This window comes from Peromyscus maniculatus, chromosome 23 (assembly GCF_049852395.1).
Source record: "Peromyscus maniculatus bairdii isolate BWxNUB_F1_BW_parent chromosome 23, HU_Pman_BW_mat_3.1, whole genome shotgun sequence".
NCBI classification, from domain to species: domain Eukaryota; kingdom Metazoa; phylum Chordata; class Mammalia; order Rodentia; family Cricetidae; genus Peromyscus; species Peromyscus maniculatus.
In genome coordinates, this window is record NC_134874.1 from 62,387,616 (window position 1) to 62,412,229 (window position 24,614).

At 40.2% G+C, this 24,614-nt stretch overlaps 1 long non-coding RNA gene across 2 annotated transcripts in view; it reads right to left on the minus strand.

Moving 5' to 3' along the window:
- LOC121826199 (uncharacterized) overlaps positions 1-13,215 on the minus strand; it is a 40,562-nt gene extending 27,347 nt beyond the window's left edge. Inside the window, exons 1-2 of one of the 2 annotated variants that reach the window (XR_013047756.1) lie at positions 13,082-13,215; positions 534-716 (exon numbers count right to left, since the gene is read on the minus strand). This is a non-coding gene — a long non-coding RNA (uncharacterized LOC121826199). The remainder of the gene's footprint in view (positions 1-533; positions 717-13,081) is intronic. The other variant, XR_013047755.1, reaches the window with a different exon arrangement.
- Between the last annotated feature and the right edge of the window lie 11,399 nt (positions 13,216-24,614).

Sequence of the window (24,614 nt, forward strand, 5' to 3'; positions counted from 1 at the left end):
AAAAAGGTTGTTTGTTTCTTTTTAATTTCTTGTTATGCCAATTTATTATACATCTAATTTAATTTCAAAGTATAATTCTGAGTGTGTGTGTGTGTGTGTGTGTGTGTGTGTGTGTGTGTGTGCAAAGGTGTAGGTACATACATGTTTTTAAATGTATGAATGTGGGCACACATTTGTGTGTGTTGTATGGAAACAAGCATGTGGTATTGTGGCACAACACTGATGGTGCCCTCGTTCTTTATGATGGGGTAGTAGCACTATTACAGTAGGGTCGGGCATGCTTGATCATGCTTCACTCTGTGCATGGAACTTCCTTGCTTCTAGAGCACTGATGTTGTCTAAGATGTTACTAACAATGTGTCGATGTTTCAGGATCTTTCTTAGATGGAGATCTACAATCTATGTCACATGTTAAGTCCCTCAGATACCATTTGACACCAAGCACATGGAAGTTTTCAGTCTCTCCTTCCTCTTCCACTGCACTTTCAGATTACAGTAAATCACCCCCATCAAGTAAGTCTAACAATGCTTACTGGCTATCCAGAACTTGGTGAAGAGCAGGAAATTGTGGGTTCCCAGGATCCAGTGATGCTGACAGGAAGACTTCCAGGTGGGCTGTTCCTACTGCAACTGTTACCACAGGCATCCAGACTGAGACAGCAAAGAGGCATCTCTGTGGGGCAACTGTATAACTTCTCTTCTTCCAGATTCTGCTGCTGCAGACAGGAAAAGGATTTAAAGCTCTGTGGTTAGATAGCTGGTTTAATTGAGGCCACCTTCCCTCAATCCTGTTTGTCTTTGAGGGTAGCACAATGCTTATACTTCATCTAGAAATCACAGGAAGAATCTCCCCAGTTTTTCTTTTATAACTGAGATTTGATTGGTTGAGGACCAGTAGAAAAAGATGTTAATTCAGTTTTGTTTTCATTCTTTTTGCATGCCACAATTCTTAAGTGTAGGTTTCCATCCACAATAAGATAGAGGAATGGAACACTGTGATACCTTGACTAACTCCTCAGATCTCTAAGATGCCTCCTTCCCATTGTCCTTCAAATGTCATGTTAGGGCAGGAAAAAAAGCATCCATGGAAAAGAAGAATAAAAAGGAAACCCAACAATAAAGGCCCCTGAGTTAGAAGGATTGCTGGAAATCTGAGACCATCCTTCAGGGATAAACTTTCAGGGAAGGAGAGAGGCATGAGGCAAAGGACAGTGGTAGATTGGGAATGAATATGCTCAGAGTGGGATATGTCCATTATTTTCTACTCCTATTCCCACTTGTGTTTGTTAGAAAAGGTGACAACAGTTGAGGCAGAGTCAGCACCTGTCCCAGGACTCCACTTTCCAAATGGGACAGGATGAACTGCTGTTACACTGCTATCCAGTGAGTGACAGCCTCAGAAGTCATCAACTACCATGATGAGAGGAGGTAGGGAAAGCCTCATGGCTTTCTGCTTTCTGGTCAATCTCACGTCAAGGTGTGTTTAATGATGGTGAAGGGACAGGCTGGAGGGCACATTTCAAACAGCTCTGTTTCCCAAGCTGCAGGTACTGCAGATGGCACAATACAAGCCTTATGATGAGAGACTCTTGATGATAAACTGAGCATCAGAAATGATAGACCAATATTTGAACTGTGTACATATGGACTGAGTCTGTCCTTTCCCCAATGACCTTCCTCTTCTCAGCAGTGAAGTTCTGTAGTAGGAAATGATGATTGGATGGAAAATTGTCCCCAAGCAATGATGTTAACTGAAGCCTTCAGGCACCTCCCCTAATTACCAGTCCAAAGACATCTGCATAGCTTCACCACCTTTGTGCTTCCCTGAGCAGAGTGTGGCCTGGCCTCTGTGACACCACACAAGGAATCATTGTCATGGTTACATGTGTGCCCTTGATGCATTTGCAGCTCTCTCTATTAAAGTGGGCTGTGATTCACAACAATCATAACATGAGCAGGAATCAATTTCTGGTAAGTCAGTGCAGACATTCTTTGTGGGAAGACCTGATCTCACATCAATGAGTGGACATTACAAGGAGCTTTCTTGAAAGGGATCATAAAGGCATGGTTCGTTGTTCCAGGGATTTTCAAGGTAGAAGAAAAATGACATTTTGAGAAGTGTTTCCATAGAAAAGGACAAGAGGAACACCCTCATAGTGCATGCCATGAATGACATACAGGAGAGGACACCATTCCCACACTGCATAAGAGGCCCCATGAAGATCTGTACAACACTCATGTGCCTATCAAGGCAGCATCTAGATCAATGGAGGACCAGCCTCTGTTGTTATATTAACTCCCTGTGATATCCCTTCATGGGAGCAGATCACAGAAGGAAAGGCAGCAGGGACCTTGTTGGGACTCTATTTTGTTATCTTTATTGAGAAACAACAATTTTCCACATGAGCTCATGGTGCCTCTTTACCATGGCCACAGTCACCAATGCAACAGCAAGGACTCTCCCAAGCACCACTGTCTCTTTCCACTTCCCCTTTCTTTTTGTGTAATATGTAATTTATTTCATCTGGAGTCTGTGCTGTGTGTTGGTGTCTGTGCCCATTTCCCTTGGAAAGAGCCAATATTCCTCAGAATATACTTGAGATGTAAGAGAAGCACAATAAATACAGTCCTCTATCAATATCCAGATGTTATTTTTATTCAGAATGGCTGAGCATAATCCAAGGCTAATTACAAATACAAAGTTGCTCCAGTCAAACCTGCGCTCAAAAGTATCCGCTGCTTCAACCCTGAAGAGAAACAGGTACCAACACTCCCAGAATATCAATATAACCAGGCTTAACTCTAACACAAAAACTGCCTGGACACAGCCACACCCTTAAAGTACCCCAGGCCAACATGGCCCCTGAAAATGCACATGCTAAGCACCTAAAGTGAAAGTAGACCAGGATTAACCATTAAACCATGATGTCAAGACAGAAGTATTCCAAGGCCTAAGGATGAACCTGGTGAAGACCAGAAATAATGCCTACATTAGCAATGGCTTCCCTCACCCAGAAAGGCCAGGGACCAACCCTAGGAATAAAAAGGCCAAACATGACCTAAAAGAGGCCTTCACCAAAACCTGAAGCTGCATAAGCTCTAACTCAGAGGAAAAACAGAGGAATCCCTGGGCCAGTTGATTAAATGGAAGAGCCAAGGCAAAGGAGAAGAAGGAAAAGTAACAAAATGAAATTAAACAAAAAGAAAAGAAAAGAACACCCATGCCTAACCTTGACCCTGAAGAAGGCTGGCCCCATCCAAGAGGGAGATGAGTTCTGCCCTATTCCTCAGAAGAAAAAGACCTGGCTCAAAGAAAGAAAAGGAGAGTATATTTGCCCCAACTTTACCTGGACTGAAGCCAGGGCCTTCACCAAGATGAGAAGTTGGCCTCAGCACACCTCTGACCCGGAAGAAGACTGGGCCAAACTAAGGAAGAACGTGGGCCCAGATCAATCCCTCAAATGAAAGAGGTCGGGGGCAAAGCAGGAAAAGGAGAATGCAAGAGTGCTAACACTTACCCTGACAAAAGCATAAACTAAAACAGGGAGAGAGGACGACTTGGGACATTCTCCAAGGACCAAATGAAGAAGCAGGTCTGGGGCAAATATTGACTGGGAAGAATTCAGAGCTCATACAAAACTCATAGAACAAGCCAGTCAAAATCAAAAGTGGAAATGTTACAGGCCAACAATAGACCTTCATGAAGATAAACCACAAACTCTAAAATCAAGGGAGCTCCTGCCAACCCAATGAGAGATACGTGGTCAGACTTAATGTTGACCCTAGGAAGCACAGTTTGAAGAGACAACTTAAATGGAACCTGCTCCAACCACAATAGAGAACTCTTCCTAGGCCAAATACTGATATCAAGTAGCCAAGGACCAAGCCCTGTGTGAAAGGAGTCCAGGCAATCCAAGAGAAGAAACATCCTGACCATAAACTGCTATCAGTGGAGACCTGCAGCCTACTGAGCAAGAATTAAACTCAGAATCCCTTAACTTTGAGGATGTGTGGGCAGAATATTCTCTTCTTCATCCAACACCCTAACCAAAAGGGAACCAGAAACACCTCAATTGTTGTCATTTGAGCTGATGGCTCCCTTACAGATGAAAGCAAATGGACATCATTAACATATTTGCTAGTTAGAGGGAACCTTGAGGCACACTGATCCCAGACCTCAATTTAACTAGATGTTTTACAGCCAATTAAGGCCTCAAAAGAGACACACAGAAGAATGTTTATTGAAGATCTTAGAGTCAAAGGCTTCATGTACAGATATAAGTTGACATCCTGAGTACCAACTGTGTGGATCACATACATTCCATTTACACTTATCATCCTCAGTACATGCAAACCAGGATGTGCCACTCACCATAATGATTCAAGCTCTCATCTGAGTAACCAATGAATATGAACATAGCATAATATGAGTGGTGTTATACTGCATGATGTATTGGTCTGATAAAACTCCAAATCTTGGCTTCAGCTGATATTTTTAGGAACAAACAAGTCTCAAAAGTAACATAGGAATAACCCTTCCTACCAAGAAGCTCAGACTAACCCAAAATCTGTTTCAATAATTCTTTTCTACTTCTTTTAACAGAAACATGGTCCATAATGTTCCTCTTTTCTTACAAGATTTCAGAGAGATGAACTTAATATAAAATATTATGTCAATTGTGGAAATTATTTCTCAAAGAAGGATCCCATTGTATTAGTTTTTAAAGTGCCAGGATGATGTGTAATGCCAATCACCAAAGCATTAACAAATACATACTTTTCTCATATAATGTCAGAGTTCCTCCCATATTTCATTTTTCTTATTCTGACTTTTCTTGGTTAACATTCTGGAGTGACCCACCTCATCCTCACTTCTCAACTGCAGGTACTTCCACATTTCATTTCATCAACTTGCTGCATCTCCTCCTTCCTTAAAGAATTCCAGACTAATCATTGAGTGGGGTGTCCTCATCCTGGTGAGCTCAATGCTATCAACCCACCTACTAAGTCTGTTGTCTTTATAAAAATAACATCCCCCAAAGACAAACACGATCAGTCCAACACATTCTAGGGAAGTCTATGAGATGGCCTCAGACATTGGTAGTCTTAAGTCCCCCAATTCCCTCTAACTTTTCTCTAAAGTATGTCCTTAAAAGTCAGGCAATGGGGATTTAGCTCAGTGGTAGAGTGCTTGTCTAGCAAGCAAAAGGTCTTAGGCTTGGTCCTCAGCTCTGAAAATAATAGTGGTCTAAATTTTATCTTCAAAGTATCTAGCCTGTTGCATATTCCTGACCCAGAGACTTTTGCCTCTCCATTACAATAATCCATATCACCAAGCAAGAACTCAGCCTGTTCTGTATCATCTGCTGTAGGCAGGATTCCTTGTTCCTTTTCTAGAGTTCTACACAAAACCTGGAGCATTCATTTAAAAAGATTCTTGGGGATCTAGAATGCCAGGGCTACCTGGATGACCAGTATTTGTCCCACCTCACCTCATATATCAGCCTAAAGTAAAAGTGCGACCACTGAGAGACAACTGGAATGGAACTAAATTTGAGGGCTATATCTGGGAACCAGAAGTCCTAGAATTGTTCAGATTCAAAAGGCTACAGATGGTAAAAGAAAAAATCCAGAGTTCTTCACCCATAACTAGTTCTCTGACCAATATGAGAAAAAAGGACAAACGTTCTGAGTCCATTCTGCCTTCAGTGGACATAATAACCACTGTACTGTATAGCCTGAAAAACTGTATATACTCTATTTTTATATCACTCTATCTATCTATCTATCTATCTATCTATCTATCTATCTATCTGTCTGTCTGTCTGTCTGTCTATCTATCTATCTATCTATCTATCTATCTATCTATCTATCTATCTATCTATCTATCTATCCATCAGCTATCTCCATTCTTCAATCCATCCATCCATCCATGCATCCATCTTCTCCCACTACTACTCTTCCTCTTCTATTTCTCCTTCTTCTTGCTCTTCCCTTATTCATCCAGAATATTATAATAATTTTTGCCTCTCTAAGTTTTTACAGGGCCTTATAAAATGCTAGTTACATTATAACAACGAAAACTTTTCTCTGTGGGTTTTATTCTCCATATTTTCCCACCTGAAATCTTTGTAATCCATATCCTCCCCTGCACCTGCTGAAATGTGACATTCCTTAGATCTCTGACACTGTGACACTAAAAATCTTGTGTAAAAGTGTTCAAAATTGCAACTGTGCTTAAAACCAGCTAAAAACCTACATCTAAATTTTGATACTTTAATAACTTGCAAACATGTCATCTTAGTTTGTTTTTTATGACAAATGTAATTTAGATATAATGAATTCAATGAGTTGATATATTCAGTGTTTATTAGTTCTCTGCCATGAAGTTCATAAAAAAGTTTTCTCACTAAATACATTTTGGTCAAGAGGTAAAATCCATAGTGTTTTCTAAATGGAAATGGAAAGATGTACACAAAGCCAGGAAACAGAATTAATCATAAGTCAGAGGTTTCATGGAAGATAAAACAAATCAAGATCATATATGAAACTACTGTATTCATTAAAATTCCTTAGGCCAAAATTCAGTACACTTGTATACAATTAAGATGTGATTCTCTGTTTTGAATAAATGCGATAGAAGATGTCACATAGTTCAACCTTTTATACAGAGAAAAGGAAAATCCATGCTAGAACTTGCATTTGAGAGCCTTAAAATGGGCTACAAAAAGAGACTGTCTTAGTCAGGGAGTAATCTGTCTCTCAACTGCGTGAATTACAAAAGACTTTCAAAAGTTCAGTGAAACCTCCTGCCAAAGCTTGGCTCATGGGATTGTAGGCTATGAGAACAGATGAGATTAATCTGAGTGCTATAGAAGTAGGAAAGTAGGTCATGTACTTACTTACACCTCCTTGAAATACAGTCTATGTAATCTAATGAAATCTGAGAGAGATTATTCCTGATGGACTGGCTCACAGGAAGCATTGGGGATGCTTGGTTATCACAGGCAGAGGTCTCACGCAGACTGGAAGATGATGAAGGAAGGATGGGGTTCTGATGATAAAATATATATGAAAGAAGCAGTGCTTTATGGCCAATTCACTGGGCATGATGGAGCACTGGGCTGTGCTTACAGAAGAGGTCAAACATAAAATGGTTGATTCACCAGGGACTTCAGGACTAGTGTTTGCCGTTAGTGCCTTTGCAGAGCTCCATGGGAGAATGTGAACTTGTAGAAACAACTAACATTTTAAGGAAAGGGTGAAGTGTTGTGTAACAGTTTTCCTTTTTATGACATGAAATCGTTTTCTATTATTTTTGAAATTACTTTCTCCTCTCTTTCATCCTTCAAACCCTCACAATACTCTTCCTTGCTCTATTTCTAATTAATGACCTCTATTTTCATTAATTGTTGCTACATGCTTATACATATATATATGTACGAAATATATATATATATATATATATATATATATATATATATATATATATCCATATAGTTATATTTCCTAAAGTTAAACCAATCATTCTGTATAGCTAGCATATATGTTTTCAGAAATGACCCGTTGATATTGAGTATCCAACTGGTGTACTCTTCCCTGGGCAGGACTATTTCATTAAGTCTCAGAAAGTTCTATGAAAAAAGAGAAGAGGTTCATAATATGCAGCAATTAAATCATGGCTTGGAAAGTTGAAACTTACAGGAATTACAAGGCCCTTCCACTTCCAAGGTTAAATGGGTGATAACTAAGGAGTACTGAAGAAAGGAGGCCCTCTGTCCCATTCAGCGGCAAACAAGTCATGCAGCCACATTCAGAGTTCTAGTCCTCATGAGTCACCCATTCTAATGTGAGCCTTTGTGATGCCACACATTAGAGTTATTCATATTCCTATAGGTAATCCCATACCTATACTCCTGTATTAACCTCAATAAACTCATTAATTTGAGGGAATAGGAATCACAGTCTTCCCTGGGAGGCAGACAGATAAAGAAAGAGGAACTGATAAGTAATACAAATGGCCAACTTCTATAAGAGCTTCCATCCTGCCACGAGTTCCCATTTGGACAAGAGAGCTCCCATCTGGACAAGAGAGAGAGACTTCCTGAATCTGTCAGCTCTGTCTGAACCAAGTGCGCTGATAAGACCAAGAACGAATCACAAGGAGATGGGCAGATGTCAAGGCAGATGTATATACAAGAAAATGAAGAGCAATACAGCATCACCAGAACCTAGCCCGCCTCCAACATCTAGACCTGAACATCAAAAATTGAAAGAAGCAGAAGAAAACAGCCTTATGAATAATATCATGAAGAAGGTAGAGGCTTGTGTAGAGGAAAAAAAAAAAGAAGGGAAGAACGCTATAAACAACTAGAGAAAAGGGAAAATTAGAAGAAAACAATAAAGTTCTGGAAGAAAACAATAAAGTACTGAAAGAAAATCATGAAAAAGCAATGAAACAAATAAAGGAAACAGTCCAAGACCTGAAAGGGAAATACAAAAAGTGAAGAAGACACAAACAGAGGGAATGCTGGAAATAGAAAATCTGAGTAAACGATCGGGAACTTCAGATGCAAGTATAACCAACAGAATGCAAGAGATGGAAGAGAGGATCTCTGGCATTGAAGATACAGTAGAAGAAATAGATTCATCAGTCAAAGAAAACACTAAAGCCAACAAAGTCATGAACCAAAATGTCCAAGAAATTTGGGACACCATGAAAAGACCAAACCTATGAATAATAGGGATAGAAGATGGAGAAGAATACCAACTCAAAGGCACAGAAAATATATTCAACAAAATCATAGAAGAAAACTTTCCCAACTTAAAGAAGGAAATCCCTATGAAGACGCAAGAAGCCTATAGAACACCAAACAGACTAGACCCCCAAAAAAGTCCCCTCGCCACACAATAATTAAGCAACTAAACGTACAGAATAAAGAAAGAATATTAAGAGCAGCAAAGGAAAAAGGCCAAGTGACCTATAAAGGCAAACCCATCAGAATAACAACCGATTTCTCAATGGAGACTTTGAAAGCCAGAAGGACCTGGACAGATGTAATACAGACACTAAGAGACCATGGATGTCAGCCCAGACTAATATAACCAGCAAAATTTTCAGTCATCATAGACAGAATGAATAAGACATTCCAAGACAAAACCAGATTTAAACAATACTTATCCACAAACCCAGCCCTACAGAAAGCACTAGAAGGAAAATTCCAACCTTAGGAAGTGAGATACACCCTTGAAAACACAGGGAATAGATAAAGCCACAGCAGTAAACCCCGAAGAAGAGAAGTACACACACACTACCACTAAAAAATAACAGGGATGAACAATCACTGGTCATTAATATCCCTTAATATCAATGGACTTAATTCACCTATAAAAAGACATAGGCTTACAGAATGGATACGAAAGCAGGACCCATCTTTCTGCTGCATACAAGAAACACATCTCAAATTCAAAGACAGACACTACCTAAGAAGAAAAGGCTGGGAAAAGACTTTCCAATCAAATGGTCTTAAGAAACAAGCAGGGGTAGCCATCCTGATATCCAACAAAATAGACTTCAAACTAAAATCAATCAAAAGGGATCAAGAAGGACATTACATCCTCGTCACAGGAAAGATCGACCAAGATGAAGTTTCAATTCTGAACATTTATGCCCCAAACACAAGGGCACCCACATATGCAAAAAAACATTACTAAAGCTTAAACCACATATAAAACCCCACACATTAATAGTGGGAGATCTCAACACCCCACTTTCACCACTGGACAGATCCCCCAAATTGAAACTTAACAGAGAAAAAAGGACTTAACTGATGTCACGACCCAACTGGACCTAATAGAGATCTACAGAACATTCCATCCTAACAAGAAAGAATATACCTTCTTCTCAGCACCCCATGGAATTTTCTCTAAAATCAACCACATACTTGGCCACAAAGCAAATCTCAACAGATATAAAACAATTGGAATAACCTCCTATGTTCTATCAGACCACCATGGTTTAAAGTTAGATTTCAACAACAAAAACTGCAGAAAACCTACAATCTCATGGAAACTGAATAATGCTCAACTGAATCACCAATGGGTTAAGGAAGAAATAAAGAAAGTAATTAAAGACTTCCTAGAGATCAATGAAAATGAAGACACCACATATGCAAACTTATGGGACACTATGAAAGCAGTGCCAAGAGAGAAATTCATAGCACTAAATGCCCACATAAAGAAGTGGAGAAATCTCACACTAGTGACTTAACAGCACACCTGAAAGCTCTAGAACAAGAAGAAGCAAAATCTCCCAGGAAGAATAGACGCCAGGAAATTATCAAAGTGAGAGGTGAAATCAATAAAATATAAACTAAGAGAACAATACAAAAAAATTAATGAAACAAAGAGTTGGTTCTTTGAGAAAATCAACAAGATAGACAAGGCTTATCCAAACTAACCAAAAGACAGAGAGAGAGGATCCAAATCAACAAAATCAGAAATGAAAAAAGGGACATAACAACAGACATTCAGGAAATCCAGAAAATTATTAAGTCATATTTCAAAAACCTCTACTCCACATACCTAAGTTAAATCATGACCACATAAACTATTTAAATAGTCCAATAACTCCTAAGGAAATAGAAACAGTCGTTAAAAGTCTCCCAACCAAAAAAAGCCCAGGACCAGATGGTTTCAGCGTAGAATTCTACCAGCACTTCAGAGAAGAGTTAATACCAATACTCTCTAAATTGTTCCACACAATAGAAACAGAAGGAACATTACCAAACTCCTTATATGATGCTACAATTACCCTGATTCCTAAACCAAACAAGGATACAACACAAAAAGAGAATGACAGAACGATCTCCCTCATGAACATTGATGCAAAAAAACTCAATAAAATACTGGCAAACAGACTCCAAGAACACATCAAAACAATTATCCACCATGATCAAGTAGGCTTCATCCCAGGGATGCAAGGGTGGTTCAACATATGAAAGTCAATCAATGTAATACACCATATAAACAAACTCAAAGAAAAAAAAAACATGATCATCTCACTAGATGCAGAAAAGGCATTTGACAAAATCCAACACCCCTTCATGATAAAAGTCTTGGAGCGATCAGGAATGGAGGGAACATACCTAAACATAATAAAGGCAATTTACAGCAAGCCAACAGCCAACATCAAATTAAATGGAGAGAAACTCAAAGCAATTCCACTAAAATCAGGAATGAGGCAAGGCTGTCCAATCTCCCCATACTTATTCAATATAGTACTTGAAGTTCTAGACAGAGCAATAAGAGAATATAAGGAGATTAAGGGGATACAAATTGGAAAGGAAGAAGTCAAGCTTTCCCTATTTACAGATGACATGATAGTATACTTGAGTGAATCCAAAGATTCCACCAAGGAACTGATAAAGCTTATAAACACCTTCAGCAATATAGCAGGATACAAGATCAACTCAAAAAAAAATCAGTAGCCCTCCTATATACAATGGACAAAGAAGCTGAGAAGGAAACCAGAAATACATCACCCTTTACAATAGCTACAAATGACATAAAATACCTTGGGGTAACACTAACCGAGCAAGTGAAAGACCTATATGACAAGAATTGAGTCCCTGAAAAAAGATATTGAAGAAGATGTCAGAAAATGGAAAGATCTCCCACGCTCATGGATAGGCAGGGCCAACATAGTAAGAATGGCAATTTTACCAAAAGCAGTCTACAGATTCAATGCAATCTGTACCCCATCAAAATACCAACGCAATTCTTCACAGACCTGGAAAGAATAATACTCAACTTCATATGGAAAAACAAAAAACCCAGGATAGCCAAAAGAATCCTGTAAAATAAAACAACCTCTGGAGGTATCACGATCCCTGACTTCAAGCTCTACTATAGAGCTACAATAATAAAAACAGCTTGGTATTGGCATAAAAACCAACAGTGGACCAATGGAATCGAATTGAAGACCCTGATATTAACCCACACACCTATGAACATATAATTTTTGACAAAGAAGCCAAAAGTGTACAATGGAAAAAAGAAAGCATCTTCAACAAATGGTGCTGGCATAACTGGATATCAACGTGTAGAAGGCTGCAAATAGATTCATATCTGTCACCGTGCACAAAACTTAAGTCCAAGTGGATCAAGGACCTCAACATAAATCCAGCTACTCTGAACCTGCTAGAAGAGAAAGTAGGAAGTAGTCTTGAACACATTGGCATAGGAGATCACTTCCTAAATATAACACCAGTAGCACAGACATTGAGAGAAACAATCAATCAATGGGACCTCTTGAAACCAAGAAGCTTTTGTAGAGCAAAGGATACGGTAAACAAGGCAAAGCGACAGCCTACAGAATGGGAAAAGATCTTCACCATCCCCACATCTGACAGAGGACTGATATCCAGAATATATAAGGAACTCAAGAAATTAGACATCAAAACGACCAACAGTCCAATTAAGAAATGGGCTATAGAACTAAATAGAGAATTCTCAACAGAGGAAACTCAAATGGCTGAAAGACATTTAAGGAATTGCTCAACATCCCTAATCATCAGGGAAATGCAAATCACAACAACTCTGAGATACCACCTTATGCCTGTCAGAATAGCTAAGATCAAAAACACTGAAGACTCTTTATGCTGGGGAGGATGTTTAACTAGGGGAACTCTCCTCCACTGCTGGTGGGAATGCAAGCTTGTGCAACCACTTTGGAAATCAATATGGTGCTTTCTTAGAAAATTGGGAATCAATCTCCCGCAAGATCCAGCTATATCACTTTTGGGCATATACCCAAGAAATGCTCAATCATACCACAAGAGCACTTGCTCAGCTATGTTCATATCAGCATTGTTTGTAATAGCCAAAACCTGGAAACAACCTAGATGCCCTTCAACTGAAGAATGGATAAATAAATTGTGGCACATATACACAATGGAATACTACTCAGCAGAGAAAAACAATGACATCATGAGGTTTGCAGGCAAATAGATGGATCTAGAAAAAATCTTCCTGAGTACGGTAACCCAGACTCAGAGAGACAAATATGGTATGTACTCACTCATAGGAAGATACTAGAGGTGGAACAAGGATGATGGACTGCTACTCACATCACCAGGTTGGATACCTGGAAAACAGGACCCCAAGAAAGACATGAGGATCGCCCAATGACGCAGAAATGGCTGAGATCTACATGAACAACCTGGACATTAGTGGGAGTAATGAAGGGTGAGAGTCGAGGGAAAGAGAGCAGGAGATCCCAGCTGGATCAAGAACAGAGAGGGAGAACAAGGAATAGGAGACCATGGTAAATGAAGACCACATGAGAAAAGGAAGAAACAAAGTGCTAGAGAGGCCCACAGAAATCCACAAAGTTACCCCCACAATAGACTGCTGGCAATGGTCAGAGACAGCTGGAACCTCCCTACTCTAGTGATGGGATGGCCAAACACCCTAATAGTCGTGCCAGAAACCCCACTCAAGGACTGAGGGATCTGAATGCAGAGATCCATGGCTAGGCTCCGGGTAGAGCTCTGGGAGTCTAATTAGCGAGAAAGAGGAGGGTTTATATGAGTGAGAATTGTTGAAACCAAGGTTGGATCAAGCACAGGGACAAATAGCCAAACGAATGGAAACACATGAACTATGAACCAAAGGCTGAGGGGCCCCCAACTGGATCAGGCCCTCTGAAGGTGAGACAGTTGATTGGCTTGATCTGTTTGGGAGGCATCTAGGCAGTAGGACCGGGTCCTGTGCTCATTGCATGAGTTGGCTGTTTGAAACCTGGGGCTTATGCAGGGACACTTGGCTCAGTCTGAGAGGAGGGGAATGGACCTGCCTGGACTGAGTCTACCAGGTGGATCTCAGTCCTTAGCGGAGGCTTTGCCCTGGAGGAGGTGGGAATGGGGGGTGGGCTGGGGGGAAAAGGAGGGGGCATGAGGGGGGAGAACAAGGGAATCTGTGGCTGATATGTAGAAGTGAATAGTATTGTAAAATAAAATAAAAGGAAAAAAAGAAAGAAAGAAGGAAGGGAGGGAGGGAGGGAGGGAGGGAGGGAGGGAGAGAGAGAGAGAGAGAGAGAGAGAGAGAGAGAAGGAAGGAAGGAAGGAAGGAAGGAAGGAAGGAAGGAAAGAAAGAAAGAAAGAAAGAAAGAAAGAAAAGAAAAGAAAAGAAAAGAAAAGAAAAGAAAAGAAAAGAAAAAAAACAAATAGCCAGCTTCTAGCTTCCTTCTTATTTTCTGTATTGAGAGAGAGGCTTATTAGGCTTTGTCTTCCACCAGCAGGCTGCCTCTTCCAGCTGTCTGGTTCAGGACAGATAGGTGTGTTCACAGTCAGTCCTGAACATGGTCACCTGAAGCTGCAAGTGATCACAGCTCTTGTGAGTGAGCAATGGCTATGTTATGTCCAAAGGACAGCATGTCACAGCAGTTCCCTCATGCTCATTCAGGACATTCAGGACCCACTTCCAGGATGTTTCCTATGCCTAGGGGAAGTGGTTGATCTACAGGTCCCATTTAGGATGAGCATTCATGGTCATTTCAACATTTTGAAGTTATGCATTTGCTGCTGCATACCACAGAAAAAGAACCTCTGGCCAAGACTGAGAGCTAAAGAGATCTATGTGTAAAACAAAAATATTTACAAAGCAGTTGCTACTACACTAAGTAACAATAGTAGCATCATCTACAGGGCTATGACCTGCCAAGCCAGTGTCTTTTGACCAGGTACACAGTACCAGGTACCAATTCCTTCCTATAGTGCAGGCCTCACCAGATCAGAAGGAAGTTAATTACACAGTAACTCTGATGCCAATATTACACCAGTGATTTTCTCATATTCTGTATGCTACCACGTAAATTATATTTTCTTATGCTGAAATAAAAAGTCTTAATTTCATGAGATCCTATTTGTTGATTTTTGGTCTCATTTACTATTGGACAAGACTCCTATTCAGAAAATCCTTACCTGTGCTTAGCAGTGGGTGTATTTTCTCTACTATGTTCAGGGTATCAGGTCTATGACACATTTGGTGCAGAGCTTGTATATGGTAGAAGATAGAGAGCAGAGTTTCATTTTCTGCATGCTGAAAACAATTTTTCACAATCAGCATATCTGAGACAGTATCTCAAATGCCAACAAATATGAACTACAAATATGGGTGCAAAGTTAAACTAGGTGCTCACAAGTACAATTCTCCTTACCAAATGGACCACTTTGAGGTCACCAGCCGTGCAGTAATATGAGGTCCAGCTCTGACCACTCAGAACAATGCATGGCAACCATTTCAATAGAATAAATTGTCAGCAGGACTTACAGCCTGGCTCAAATACTATAGACTCTGTGGTCATTTTCTTGGGCCCCAGACCCATTTGTCACATTAGTAAAATAATATTCAGATTGCCCCATAATTCCAGCTTTAAGTGTCTTTAAAATGATTACATTTTTCACCAAATCTAATTTTTTAAGTGCTGCAAAGGAGGTGGAACAAGAACATATATGCTATGTTCATTGTAAACTAAAACATTCCAGGTACTGTGGATGCTGTAACGATGGTTATGAATGAAAATTTAACATAGACATGCCTGTTGAACCACTCCTGGGTGTGCATACATATCGAAATGAATGACACTGAATCACTACATATGTAAGGTGAGTTTGTGTGTAATTTTTTATCACTGTACTACCTGCAATAGATGATTCAGGGAATGAGCTCAGAGGACCACCATTATATGAATGACTAAAGACCACACAATATGCATAAATAATGCAAGATAATTCAAAATAAAATTATAGAAAAAAGTTGCATAATTCTCAAGAAAATTGTTCCAACTATGTATCATCAAGTTTAGAAACAGACAACTCTCCAAAAACAATTAATACATATCTTCTCTGATAAATGGAATCTAGAAAAATAAAAAAGAGGGTTAAAAAATTTTGCAGTGTGAGGGGAAATATTCTAAATGGAGGGAGGAGGGAGTATAACTGGGAAACAAGGTGGTGTACAGAAACAAATGACTTATTGTATATAATTAAAATGTACAGAATAATAAGATTAACTTTAGAAGTAACAAAACAGAAAAAGAATTACTTATTTGCACAAGGGCTCATATATTTTTGCCCCAGCCAGCAGGGCTTCAACAGGTTCTCAACCACCCTAAGGACAGAATGATAGGGACAGGAGACACAAAGGAAATACACCAAGTCAAGATTCTGATCAAGGTGCCACTTTATTTTTCTCCAGGAGGGTTTATATAGTTCCTGCAGGGTTGGGGGAGCAAGAAGCTGTTATCTGCACAGGGTGGTGCAAGCTAACAGGATGTTCATGTAGGATGTTTACAGGGTGAAAGGGTCAAGGGCTCTGACTCAATGTCCTGTTGCTAGGCAACCTGACTGTAAGATGATCTAGTTCCCTGTCTTATCTGGGGTCTGTATTTTTCCACTAACTAGAGATTCTGTCCTTGTCCCTGACATATTTTTATACAACTAAACATAATGACTACATTTTTACTATCTTCCAAACTTCTCTTAAGGTTTTTGAATGATGGGGCTAGAGTTGGCCTAACAGAAAAACGCACACTGTACTCTTTCAAAGGACTTGAGTTCAGTTCCCATCACCCATTACCATGACCCAAAATCAAACACCAATATCTCTAGTTCCAGGGAATCTGGAGCCTCTTCTCATCACTGTGGAAACTGCACTCATGTGTACATACCTACATGTCTAATCACATATGTGCAATTTTCAAATCATTGCTTCATAATTTCTCGGTTCATTTTATGGACCCAGGGAGGCAGAGAGGCTTGCAGCCATGCAGTACATGACGTCAGTTCATTCTCCTACTCTCAGTTGTAAGAATAAAGGATTGTGACCAAAGAGAATGTAAGGACTATAAGGTCATTCTGGAACCCAGATCCATAAAAAGACAGTGCCAGGGAAATATAAAATAATTGGATCATGAAAGACACCTGAGTTGTACAGAGTTGATGCAAATAAATCTGCATAAAATTTAAACTTTATAAGGGATTTCTTTGCATTTCATAAGTTTTAGTCACTACAAGGCACAGTGTTCCATCACCATATTGTCATTCATCATGTGTATTTAACTAAGAGAGGTTTACAAAAGTCTTGAATTCCACCATAACAAAAGACAGAAAATTTGGCACAAATAATCTGTAAAATATAAACTATTATTTGGCTCAGCTGATATAACACACAATGGATGAGCTCCAGAGGTCTGGTAGCTTTCTGCCATTTTTAGCAAGGAAGGAGCTCTGAGTTTAGTAGCTCTGAGGCTTTCAGTGCCTGAAAAGCAGCTACTAATTTTTTTAAAAGATGTCTGAATAACAAGCTAGGTAAGGGCATAAATAGAATGATAAACTGAACCCAAAACCAGACACAAAAGACATTTTGGACAGAAACAGTGAACTTAAAACAATCAAGATAGAAAACTCAAACTAATCATGTAACTGCATTAAACAAAAAGTTCTAGATGGGAGAAATCACCAGAGGAGATAAACAACCACACAGGATTTCACTCAATGATGAATAGAAAACAAATGTATGGACAGAGTGTCAGAGTAATGAGGCAGGAAAAGGCAGAATTCTTAAAAATGCCCCGGTACCCATGCTGCTACCAAAGTAAACTGCTGAACAGTAAGTTTTACTAGGAAAAGTATCTATTCTAAATAACACAAATATTGTAATATACATGTGTGTGGTGAAAAGGGATCAATTTTCCAGGCAGACAGAACACTCCACTAGAAAATTATTTAACTACGAATGCTCCAACCTGGATGAGAAAGTGGATGGAAACTGACAAATCCACAATTGAAGTAGGAGATGGGAGTCAACAGAACAAAAGGAGGGAAAGTCCAACAGCTTCACTTGCAAATGTTCGTTGTGTAATGGGATGTTGGTCAGGTTCAAGGCCCCTGGCTTCAGTACACCATCAATACTAGACCTGCATGATACACAGCAGCTGCCAATGCCATTATGATGATGGAGAGATGATGGAGCGGTGATGGAGAGGTGGGAAAGATAGGGGCTGGGGGAGAAAAGTGCTTTACTGTTTTCTTTTTTATTATTATTGTTTATTTTTATCTTATTTTTATTCCTTTTTTGTTTTCCTTTGTGGTGGGACTCTACAAGATGTAGGGGCAGATATAGAGGGTCTGGGAGAGGAGTGGGATTAGAGTGCTAAACCATGATTAGAAAAAACTAAAACATTAAATGATTTCATATGAAAGTGAATACATTTGGATTTTGTTTGTATGTTCTACAATAAGATCTCACTCTGTAGCAGTGTATTCAGAGTTACGTGTGTAACCCACACTGTTCTCAAACTCATGGTTTCCTGATCCCAAGGGCTTGGATTATAGACATGAAATACTTAACACCTGACTTAAGTAGATTTGTAATCTATGACATAAATTTTCTATAAATACTAAAAACAAAGTCATTAAGAAGCCTCTAGTCAATTTTTAAAATTCAATCAATTGAAAATAAACATGACAAGAGGTAAGAAAAAGACGTATATCTATACAACACTGATAAATCTCTAGGCACACTAGCAAAGAAAAATTAGATTATTAAAGTTACTCACATAAGGAATGAGAAAGGGGATATTGCAGATCCCACAGGTACTAAGATGAAGTAAAGAAATATTGAAAACGTTAAGCCCATAATAATCTGGATGAGAGCCTATAATTTTTTTCAGAACTGCATCCTGCCATCCTAGATCTTCACTGAGGGCATCTCAGCCTCATAAGAACTGGGCTGTGAGGAGTCTCCAGGCTCTGAGAAGAGGGCCTCACTAGACCTGGTCTTAGAGGAGATTGCTGTCAAGAAGGCAGGTTTGTCTTCACCTCAGCCTCTCAAAAACCAGAGCTGTGAGGAAGTCCAGACACTGAGGAGACCATGAGCCTGGCCACCCTGGCCTGGGACTGCCCTCACCAGATGAACTCCACAGACGTCCTCCACAACGGCTCAGCACCTCCTCAGCAGTTCCTTAACGACCTCAAGTCTGAGCATGCTCAATGTCCCAGGCAGGAAGACCAAGGTGGAATAGGGGAGGTTTAGAGTCTCTGCCCGGATGCTCATTGGGCCGGAGTGCTTTAGGGGCGGGCTTAAGCCTCACATGCCATTAATGATTGGATGTGTTGCATGTGGCTCTATTTGGAGGCTGGCATTTTCTGGTGGGATGTGGCTTTGGTGGGTGTGCAGTGTCTCAAAGGTCTGCAGTGTCTCAAAGGGACAGATATTGTGGAGCCTCACAACACTGGGGTCTGCACATATCAGACTTACAGCTCAGCACAGGACAAGTGGGACACTCAGGCCTCCGTGGTCTGCTCATAAGTTACAGAGGGAGGCCTTGTGGTCAGAGCTGCACACCTACCATCCCATAGTTCTTGTTCTGTCTCACCTTGCCTCATCTCACTGACCTAGCCTCACATCCTCTTACCTTAGCAGAAATCCCATTTGGCCCTCTGGGAGGCCACCAGATAGTGCTGATTTATTGCAAAGAGGAGAAAATTAAAATGACAACCAGATAGTCTCTTTCTCAAAAGCACACAGCTGCTGGTATGGGACAGGGACCCTAGTCAAGTCAATTCCACAGACAGCTAGATTAGAGTTGACTTCTCTTCCACAGAACTGGCTCTGTTTATCCCAGTGAGGAAGCAGTACCTAACTATGTTGATTTTGTATCAGGTCATCAGTTTGGCATTCCTGTGACTCAGCATGGACAGGGAGCTTGGATCAGCGGGACTTCACCCTTATCATTCACCTGCCCACGTGGTTTCGTAAACATTCGCATGTAAAATGGCTTAGTGGCTCATGGCTGAGAAATAACAAAAGCATATGTTTGAGTGAGTTTATGAATTTTAAAATAAGAACTGTGATGCAGAAGAGAAAGGAGGAAAACAGTTTGTGTCCAGGAAAACAGATTTTATTGTAATCTTACTGTGAGGCTTCTCAAGTTGTGCCTCCTCTGTCTTCCATCCGGGTCACTTTTGGTCCTGAAGGTTGTAATAATGATAATCTGCGCTGGTGACTGTGAGGAAAGGTCATGCCCACGACAAACCCTAGTATCAGTGTCAGAGCTTTATTAGGAGGAAGAGGGTTAGAAGGGGACAAGAGAACCAGGCCTGGGGAAGGAGAGAGAGAGAAAGAGAGAAAGATGGGGGTGGGGGAACAGAACAGACTGGGAGGAGGTGGGGTCTGTGTCCATCTCTGAAGCAATAAATCTGAATGTATATATCCTGGGCTCAGCAAAAACAGGACATAGGGAGTAAAATTTATGTCTCTGTAGATACCCTGCATCCTGTTAGCCATTAGTAACCTCATAGTTACCTTATAGTTCAGCCAGTAACTTCAAAGAACTACCTCACCCCTAGCCCCCTCATCAAATCCGGAGATATGTAACCCTCTGCACATAAATCTTTTCCTATATAAACCCCTTAAAGTGAGTGTTCAGGGCCGCCCTCCTCTACCCGCTGTGTTAAGTGTCGGACACAGACCAAGCCCGGGCTTACTTTGCTATTAATAAGGCCCTGTGTGCTTGCATTGGATATCAGCTCTGTGGTAGTCTTGCTCAGGGGTCTTGCGATGTGGGCACAACATTTGGGGGTTCATCCTGGATCCTGATCTGAAGGTTTCCTAAGGGGCCAGTAAGTTTCTGTGTGTCTTTGTTTGTCCTTGTCTTTGTGTGACTCTGTACATTCATTTTCTGAAGCACACTAGATCTGTGAAAAGGTCCATCAATGGTCAATGCCAGTGGCAGCCAGAGGACGCACTGGAACCAGGATCACAGGGTTCCAGAAGAAATTCTGGACCCTGTTAATGGGCTATGGTAGTCCCTGAGATCTGATTAACTGAGGACAGAGAGCCTCGAGTCTGGAAGGTTTTTGGTGTGACTGAGCCTGGGGGGTCGCTCCCTCCAGAGCACATCAAGCTGTCATTGTTCTTGGAACTTTGTTGGTTGTCTCTTGAGACAAAGTTTTGTGTGTGCCCTTGGTCTTGTGTGTAATGTGTTCATTGCTCTCATTGTTGACTTGACTAAGATGGATGCCATGGGACAGTCTCCCTCTTCCTCCCTGGACTTTCACCTAGCATACTGGAAGGATGTGTGATCCACTGCTCACAATAGAATGATGGATTCACCAAGGGAAGTTTGTCACCTTTTGTGGTTCAGAATGGGCCTCTTACAATGTTTACTTGGCCTCCTGAGGGAACCTTTGATGCTGGCCAAGGAAGAGCTCCCCATGGTTCCCACAAACCCTGCCCTAGGGGGAGCACTAGCTGTGAAGGTACACAGAGGCAGAGAGGAGAAACTCCTGATCCTGGTTAGATTGCCCTTCCCACAAGAGCTACTGTTCCCCTTGATCAAGGTGGGAATCAACCTTTTCACTACAGGCCCTTCTGGCACTTATGTCTATGTAAATGTTTCTTGTTCTGTCTACTAGCTTCCCTTATTGCTATCAGGCCCACAGCACTGGCAGGAGAGTGAAGCTCATCAGCAGGGCCACATGCTGAGTGCTTATCACTTGCTGGCCCCTGGGAAGTTCTGAGACTGGGCCCTCCAGGAGAAAGCAGGGAGGTGAATTCCCAGAGCAGGCTGACCCTGCAGGAGAGGCCCTGGGTGGGCGGGCAGATGCCTCCCTCACAGGAGCTTGGAACAGACTCAGGGACAGGATGGGCAGGGCTGGTATTAGCCTGCAGGAGAGGCTCCTGTGACTCTCACAGAGGGTGGAAATGCACTCTCTCTACAGGCAGGCAGAGTTGGGGAGATAGGTGAGGTTGGGAGTTTACTGCCTGCACACTCTGAATCTAAATCCCCCTCCCTTCCTTCCTAAGCCAAGTTCATCATTAGCTTCCCATGTTAAACCTTCTCTGGCCGGGCGGTGGTGGCGCACGCCTTTAATCCCAGCACTCGGGAGGCAGAGGCAGGCGGATCTCTGTGAGTTCGAGGCCAGCCTGGGCTACCAAGTGAGTTCCAGGAAAAGGCGCAAAGCTACACAGAGAAACCCTGTCTCGAAAAACCAAAAAAAAAAAAAAAAAAAAAAAACCTTCTCTGTCCTGGTAATGATTAGAAACAATGTTAAAGATACATTATTACATTTTTAAAAATTATGATTTTGTTTCCACATACACACACAAAATACATGGATTTTGGTCATTTCAGTTCAATGGGTTACAAATACTTGCCATTATTTAAGAGAATTGGTTACAAATTATTATTGGTTAAGATAAGAAAAAACTGTATCAAATTCCAAGTAAAGGAAAACTCAATGAAGTAAACAGAAAGAAAGATATTTTAAGATGTAATATTTTTATAAAAATTTAAAGGCTTAAGTATGTCATTAGAGACTGAATACATACTATACTGGGTCTGAGGAAGTAGTTTAAGATATAAAAATATGAAACTTTACATTTTAAATAAGTTGTGAGATTTGAATATAAATAAAGTTTATATGGGGTCTAAGATATAAAGATTTTAGGTATGGGAATATAAAAAGAATGTTTTGGGAAGAAGGAACGTATATGAAATGCAAGTTATTAGACTATGTAAAAGCAAATTATAAAATTCTGAGGATAAATAGGCTTAAGTAATGATAAAAAATGATTTGAGATGGATAAAAAATAAAACATGCTCTGGATTTCTTTCTCTTGCTATTCTGCTGTTACACTGAGACTCCAAAGGTTTTGTAGGTATGGATAAAAAAGTGGCCACAGGTATGTTTGGTTTTGAATGTCTGAGTTTGCATGTCCTTTGTATTAAGGAATACATGCTAATGCTAGTCATCCAGCTATCCAGATACTAGTTTAAAGCATAAACTGTTAACTCTTATGTAACAATAAGCTATTAAAAAAGAAATAAAACAGAACCTGAGAGGCCCATTTGACTAATATATCTACAGGATAACAAATTGACCTGGTTATTGTTACCAAACTTGGAGATGTTTTCAAGATTAGGCCTAGATTTGTTTAGCTCAGATATATTTAATAGACAATGGTCCACAAACCTGTCAAAGATCTGATGAATATGGCATTTAAATTATTTGATAAAAGGCATGCTAGCTCACTAGAACAAACAGAGACTCCCAGCTCCTAGCTTTAACTCTCAAGGTTTCCAAGAAGACCTGGAACAACGACTAGATGACACCCAGACTCAACACCTGCTGCCAGGGATCCAGCCTAGAATGGACATATGAGACACTGACAAGATAAGCTCAGTCTTTCCCAAAGTTGCCCCTACACAGAGAACTTTAACTGTATAGGCCCAGCAGCCAAGACTGATGCTGCCCTGACACCTGTCCTGCCAAGACTATGAAGACTACAGGAGCCTGGGATGATGGCAGTCTGGGCAATGGATAGTCTCTGCCATTCTTTAATAGATTTGGAAGTCTGTACTCAGGTAAAATTTATCCTTCTCAGATCTCTGATGGCATTGACAATTAGGTAGCTACCACTTTGTCAGCTTAGCAACATCAGGCAACCAGAGTCTTCCACGGGGTTGCAGCCACCTTATTAGTTCGTTGAACAATGAATAAATAATTAAAGCTACTAGGTCTCCTGAAAAAAAAAGAAAGAGACAAACAGGTTTGCATTACACGCTTCATATTAAGGGACAAACAGGCTTTAAACATAATTTGAAGTGGCTGTTCTTATAAAAATACTACAAAATTTCTCTCCTTTACCATACTGTCATTGCATTAAAACTTAAAAAGGTCATAATTTAACATTAATAGAATTCTGATAAGATAATAGAGCAATAACTGCTTACTGTTTGGATTATGAGCTCAAGATTTTGGATTTCTTATGGTTATCTTCTGATTGTAGACTTCCTTGAAATGCTCAGAGCAGCAAAGTTTTCTTCTACCTTGGAAACTTTGCAAATAGCTAGAAGAAGACTCAGCTGAAGGGTTCCTATCTATACCACTCAACAAATAAAATACTGGAAAACTGAATCCAAAAACACAATAAAAAAAATATCCACCATGACCAATTAGGCTTCATCCCAGGGATGCAAGTGTAGTTCAACAAACAAAAATCTATCAATGTAATACACCACATAAACAAACTGAAAGGAAAAAAAACATATGATCATCTCATTAGATGCTGAAAAAGCCTTTGACAAAATCCAACACGTCTTCATGATAAAGGTTCTAGAGATCTGGAATACATGAAACATACCTACATATAACAAAGGCAATTTACAGCAAACCAACAGCCAACATCAAAGTAAATTGAGGTAAAATCAAAGCGCTTCCACTGAAATCAGGAAAAGGACAAGGCTGTCCACTCTCCCCATATTTATTCAATATAGTACTTAAAATTCTAGTTAGAGCAATAAGACAACAAAAGGAGATCAAGGAGATACAAACTGGAAAGGAAGAAGTCAAACTTTCCCTATTTGCAGACAATATGATAGTATACATAAGTGACCCCAAAAATTTTACCAGGGAATTCCTACAGCTGAAAAACTCCTTTTAGTAATGTGGCAGAATACAAGATTAACTAAAAAAAATCAGTAGCCCTCCTATATACAAATGATAAAAGGGCTGAGAAAGAAATCAGAGAAACATCACCCTTTA